Source organism: Echinops telfairi, unplaced genomic scaffold (assembly GCF_000313985.2).
Source record: "Echinops telfairi isolate 266 unplaced genomic scaffold, ASM31398v2 ScPeMD7_24;HRSCAF=84, whole genome shotgun sequence".
Taxonomy (NCBI): domain Eukaryota; kingdom Metazoa; phylum Chordata; class Mammalia; order Afrosoricida; family Tenrecidae; genus Echinops; species Echinops telfairi.
In genome coordinates, this window is record NW_022103921.1 from 4201831 (window position 1) to 4209034 (window position 7204).

The following is a 7204-nucleotide window of genomic DNA, read 5'->3' on the forward strand; positions in this document are numbered from 1 at the left end:
TCCCACTCACACCCCTCAGCCAAGGACCACTGAAGAAAATTCTCCATTTCCTGCTATTCCACTCAACACCCTCACCTCCAGACACTGCAGAGCACAAACATATTCCAGCCACCCAAGTACCTGACCTGGAGGAATCACCCACCCACAAATACTGAATATATCTGCCTAACTGTTCCTTGCTCATGGTGCTTCAAGCACAGTTTGGGAAACCACCCAAAGGCTCCATCCTTTCTTCAGGAAACACTACTTTCTCTTGATCACACCAGGCAAAGTTGAGAGCCCAAACAAACACTAATGGCTCTTTTGATTCTTGCTTTATTTAAAAAACAAAAATTTTGTCTCTTGTCCTTTTCCTCTTTTAATTTTTATCGTTTAGTGTTTATGCATTTCTCTTTCTTACCTTCAATCCTTTTTTCTTTCTATAATTTTGAAAAAACAAAAGTTGATATTATTCTTATCATTTGTTTCAATCGTTATCAGACTTTCCTTCATTCTTACAAAATAAAGACTTTTTCAATTTTCTTTTCTTATAATGTACCAATTAGCACTACTTGATCCCCCTTCTTTTCTCCTTCCTCTAATACTTCCCCTTCCAGTATTTGATCTCTCCACTGCACCTACTCTAACACTCTCCACCCACACTTAATTTATAGGTCTGATACCTATTCCCATCGACCCCTCATGATCACAGAGACTGATGTGCTTCTTCCATGTGAAATTTGTTGCTCCCTGCTAGATGGCCGCTTGTTTAACTTCAACCCTTTAAGACCCCAAACACTATATTTTTTAATAGCCGGGCACCATCAGCTTTCTTCACAACACTTGCTTATGCACCCAGTTTTGTCTTCGGTGATCATGGGGAGAAGGTGAGTATCATATATTGCCATATTATTAGAACAAATCCTTCTTGTATGAATACATTTATCTTAATATCCTTATATATTTACATATATACATATCTATATTCCTACCTACAATATATAATTTTTACTTTCTTGTTCTTTCCTCTATTTCTTTTTTCTTCCCTCCTGCCTCACTATCATATTTACCCTTCATTCACCTCTCAGTAATCCCTTTCAGATACATTTCAATTGATCAAACACAACCAGGAACTCTACTCCCTCCTCACCATCACTCTTAGATCCCGTTTTATTCCCTTGTTCCTGTCATTTTTGGCTTATCTCTCTCCTCCCCTCGCCTTCTCCTCTGCCCTCCCCCCACATGCACACACACAACATTCAGTCCTGTTGCCATCTCCTTGGGATTGTTTACCCTGCCTATGTTACATAGATAGATACCAAAAGAGAAAGGCAAAAAAAGGAGCCCATGCTAATGCCTCCCTGTATAACTATTATCCTGGCCCCAAGGACACGAACATCCCTCCGTTAAACAGCCAACAGGCCCTGATAAACTCCATTGGTCCCTCCCCCTTTTCTGTGGGGATCCATATCCCAGGACAGCTAACCCAACAGCACTTACACCCTTGTAGTCTTCAGTGTCCATGTCCGAGGGGCACACCTTCTCTAATACCCCATTGCTCTCTCTCTGCAGTCAAGGCTGGAGCAGTCTAGTGCTCCACCCCCCTCCCCATTGTACCTTTAACTTTCAGTGTGGCCCCCTTGTGACTATCTCCCAAGCAGTTCAGATGGGTGCCAAGTGCTGGCCCCTAAGTCAGATGTCTGCTCTGGAGATTCCTCAGGGCTTCGTGTCAGCTCCCATTGCTGGTCTGTTGCACCGTCATCTTGGTTTGGCCTCATGTGGGCTGGGCATGTATGCCTGGAAAATATGGCAGGACTGGACTGTATTCTTCATGCAGAAGACACGTAGCTCCTAACAGTCGCAGATGCACGGATGGAAATGAGATCTTCTTTCAGGAAGCTACTCGGAAGATTCATTCCTTGTTATGGTCCACATAACAAAAGGGATACTAATTACCATCTTCATCACATGTTTTAGTCCTTTCCCCGCCCTTCCCCACCTTTGTATCTTTCTCCTTTAAATTATGCATACTCTTTTGATCAAGAGAATAAAAAAGTGTGGAGAAACAATACTCCTTTACCCTGTTGATATTACGTAGTTGTAGAACAATTTCACAAATTACCTGTCAAAATTGTAAATGCAAATTGACACAGAAACCCCACTTAAATTAGTCTTTCCGATTTATTCATGTGGATGAGCAAAGATATATATAAGAATGTTCATTATAACAATGACAAAGAAGAGAGACCATTTCAATATCTAGTTATTAAAGTTATGTATAGGCTGTAAAGCACAGTAGAAATGCTCTCCAGGTTTCCAAGGCTGGAAATCTTCACAAGAACAGAGGTTCCCGTTGTCTCCCTTGGAGCTGCTGATGGGCTCAAACCACTGACCTGTCAGTTAGTAGTCCGATGTGTAACCTACTCTGCCCCAAAGACTCCTTGCTGTTAGAAAGGATCACTGTAAAATTGAACATGGAGTCTAGCCTTATGTCAAGACTAAGATGGCATTGAAGCACCACGTTCAGCCTGCTCTATTTAGACACGGAAAGTGCTTCAGATTTTAGGCTTTCATATTACACGAAGAAGGTTTAGGCAACACAAATTTTTAGCAAAATCCACTTCTCAGCTTCTCCAAATTCACCCGAAGGACCACAGTCCGTTGTCCTCTCATCTCTCCTGGGAATGTTGCTGAGACATCTCATTGCTATTTTCAAATTCTGTTTTTAAACAGTCGTATTGGCACTTGCTATAAATACACCTCATTGTTTAGGTTTCCCCTTTCTTGGTAAAACAATGTTATTCCCTCCTCGGAACGTCTGGGGAAATCTTTTGGGTATTCAGCATACATTCGTGGCTACCTCATAGGTCTGCACTCTCACCTCATTGGGGTTGAATAATCAGTGATCTCTGCAAGTGCCAGCTACCCCTTCACACAGTTAACAGGCCCGGGATTTCAATGAGATTGATCCGATCACCCACTCCATGTATGCACTCTGATCAATTTTATTCAGAGTAATCCCTTCATCCTTGACTTAGTTTAGGTGTGGCATGTGAGCTGAGGGAATCTAATAAAAAAAAGTCCAAAACTTTAACTAGAGGGTTTGGATAAAAGATACTCTCTTCTCCTACACTGTTTCCCCGAAAATAAGACAGTGTCTTTTTTTTTTTAACATTTTATTAGGGGTTCATACAACTGTTATGCCAATCCATACACACATCAATTGTGTAAAGCGCATTTGTACATCGTTTCTCAAAACATTTTCTCTCCACTTAAACCCCCGACATTAGGTCCTCATTTTTCCCCTCCCTCCCCGCTCCCCCCTCCCTCATCAGCCCTTGATAGTTTATAAATGGGTATTTTGTCATATCTTGCCCTGTCCGATGTAAGACAGTGTCTTATATTAGTGTTTGCTCCCAAAGATGCGCTAGGTCTTGTTTTCAGGGGATGTCTTATTTTTCCATGAAGAAGAATGCGGTACACATTTATTGTTTATTGTTTTATAAAAGAGACCTCGCACTTCCCGTGTGCTCCGACTGTGCTGCGGCCAACAGTGAGCTGCGCAGTGGCACCCGCCGCTACGGTCCAGAGTTATGGTAGCTTGGGGGGGGGGGCTTATCTTCAGGGAGGTCTTATTTTCAGGGGGATGCCTTATATTTCAGCGAGAGGCAAAACTGTAAGTAGGTCTTATTTTCGGGGATGTCTTACTTTCGGGGGAACAGGGTAGAAAGAAGGAAGCATGTGGCCTCAGGCTCCTGCAGCCAATTTGTTTCCATTAGGGAATGGAGTCTTGGGGACAACACATGGAAAAGAAGGCCTGATAAAAGGCTTGCTTGAACAGGGTCTCAAGTTCAATCCCCCTCTTTATGTCTTATTCATATGAGGTAGCCAAAACTCTTTGCTGCTTAAGTCATTGAAGTTGGGTTTTCTCTTACTTAGAACGAGTATTTCTCAACTGGCATACCAAGCCACCTCTGACCTCAGGAGTTGACTACTGTCACCCCAAGAGGAACCCTAAGAACCCCAAGAACTCCAAGGGTCCAAGAACAGCTTAGTGCTTTCTGGCTTTTATTTCTCCTGTAGACATGGAGGGCCCATTGTCCTTTCTTTTCTTCTGTTATAACTTATATTTTTGTAGCAATATATATTCACAATTTAGACAGTAAAATCGTTCTTAAAAGGGAAAGAGACCTTCTACCCTCCAACTTTGCTCCAGAGGCAATCCCTGTCAATGGTTTTAGCTGTTTCCTTTGGTATTTAGATACTATTTTCTAAATAACATGATTATTCAACTTTATATGATTTTTTTCAGTTTTAGTATGTATTTTCTGTGATGAAAGAGGTGATCGTAAGATTTTTATAACTTTCCCTGAGACAAACACACACATACACACATTTCCCATCCCTTTATGCCCTAAAGGAAGTTATACCAGTTTATTAATTATACATCATACACTGTAAATATTATGTACAATTGAGTCATATTGTGTACTATGATTACATTTAATCACTTATACAAGTATTACCCCAGCAGTTAATACGTTCGTTTGTTTGTCTATGTAATTATCACTAATTTATGCCAAGCTCTACCAGAGATATAAAAATCTCTTCCATGTGTGCAGGGGTTTGTTGTTGTTGTTGTTGTTGTTGTTTGCCTTGGTCACATCTCCCCTGGAGTCTTCTAAGATTCCCACTGCAGCAGGGACAAGTTGCGCTCTTGGCCTGGTGCACACCAGCATAGTGGAACGTCTCCATCCTTCTCTCTTACATGGAATTCCTCCTTTCCCAAGGGCCGTGGTTTTTGCTGCCCTAATCTCTTGGTTTAGAAAAGTGCATCTTTCTGTAGTGTTCAGATACAAAGTTTAAGGGACAGAAGACTGTTGAGAAGTTTCACATCTGAAAATGTCTCTATTTATCTTCACAATAGCTTTCCTATTAGAACCCCAAACGTGTGATGGTCATTGACTAGTCCTCCTATTTATGAAGAAGGCTCTACAAGGTTGGTTAGATAGTCACTGTAAGTGGGAGGGGCTTGTTGAATTGTGGGCTCCAGCTCCCCAGCTGCATCTGTCAATCTTGTCTTTTTAATTAGGCAGTTCTCCCATAGAGGGCCCTGCAGATTCCAGCTTTGGCAGAGTTCTTGGCAAGTTTCTGGGAGTTGCCTGAGAGAAGGGCGCTAGAGCTATTGTTGAAATGTGAACACGTTTCCTTACTCTCTCACTAGAAGTAGGGCAGTTCCAGCGTTCTTGACTGGAAACCAAAAGGCTCCAGGTTCGGTCCACACAGAGGTACCTTGAAAGAAAGGCCTGAAAATCTATTTCTGAAAACCGGCCATGGCAACGCTGAAGTGCAGCTGTGCTCGGACACACTTGGGATTATTGTGTCAAAACTTTTTTTTAAGTTTTTTTTTAATAGATACCAGCTTTATACCAACATCTCCCTCCCACCTACCACTGTGGCTAGAGCGCAAGTCCAGGCAGAACATCTATACTGTGTTGTGCGAGTGAGGCAGGGCGGGGCTCTGTGGGGGAAGAGTAGCCCTTATTCAGACTTTCGATTAGTCTTCCTGGAGGTGTCTAGAGGTGGGTGGTGAGGAACACACTGAGTCAACATTTTCAGACAGAGGTTTTTAAAACGCTCATTAGCTGGATGAACTTGAACCAAGTTCTTCATTTACCCAGTCTGTAAGCTGGAAATTCGGGACTTTGGTGTGAAGTAGATGCCTACTACACTATGCCGAACATGGAGAGGGTGTTCGTTGCTACAACAGCAGCTATGATTCTAAGCCATGGTCAGGGGGCAGAAGGACCTCCCCTTCACCAGCGCTTTTCTATACTTTCTGAAAAGGGAAGGCACTAACACCCTACACGTATTCTACCAGATACTCATGGGATTTCCGTGGTACCATCATTTTTGTCGCTTGCTCTCCCCCCACCATCTTCCTGAGTGGTTAATCCAAACCCTTGGAGTTATACCTTCATTTGAGTACCCATGCCAATGAACTAACCGGCAGGAGTGTGAACTACAGTGATGTTTACACACTTATGTTTCAAGAGTTAGCTTGAGATACAATTCCATATTCTCTCTCCCTGTATCCTACACGGCCACTTTTCCCTAGAGCAGAGGTGGAAAACATCCGGCCCTTGGAACGTAAAAGGCCCAAGAAATCATCAATACCAGCTAACTTCACATGCCTCGCCAGAAGGAACAAGTCCAGCCATCACATTAGAAGTGAATTCACTAAATGTTTGCCCACATAGAGCAAGATACTTTTCAAGCTGATAATTTTGTATGGCCTGCGAATGATGTTACAAATGGCTAAATGAACATTGGCAGAAGATAAGGTTCCCACCCCTGCCCTAGAATAATGTCCCAGGTCCACTTCCTGTACTTCCTTTCCTTCCTAACTCTGGCAAGAGATTGACAAAGAAAACATTCTTGCCTTCGGCATACTCGAGCCTACTCCCAGAATAAAATGAAAGCTATTCGGCCCTCTACATTTCATTATTTCTTTTGTACCTTAACCCTTCCCTCTCGGTTTCTTTGGGGCCGTTACTCTGCTCTGTGATAGGCAGCCTTCCCCTTCACAGTCAAAGCATTTCCTTAAATTCTTAGGATACACTTCCTATCTGCTCTGCGTCTTCTGGTGCTCTTGCAATTGGCTATTTCTCAATAGATTGAAGCTGGAAGGGGAGCCGGAGGTTGTACGTGAGGCTGTCTTAAAGCCGAGAATTTAGAATCCCTGGTGGGCAGAAGAGGTAAAACTGATCAACATTCGCACCCACTGGACTTAGCAATTTGTCCTCGTCTGGCATTTCAGAATTCAAGACTAATAGGGATTTTTCCTCACTTAAACCCAACCATTGAATATATAACTAGTGAAATGTTAAAAGGAGGTCTTAGAAAGGTTGATCCCAGAAGAGATCATTGAAATTGACGAAATGGTGAAAGTACAAGGTTACCTGTAGGCTTCTGTATGAGTGAAGGTGGACACAGATACCAAGACCAAAATCAAACCAACTCACTGCCACAGTCAATGTTGACCCCTCAGCGACCCCCTGGTGGGTTTCTGAGACTGTAAGAGTTTGCAGGAGTGATAAGCCCAGTCTTTCTCCTGCAAAACTGCTGACGACGAGGATCACAACCATTGCACCAGCACGACGAGGATCACAACCATTGCACCAGCACGACGAGGATCACAACCATTGCACCAGCATGACGAGGA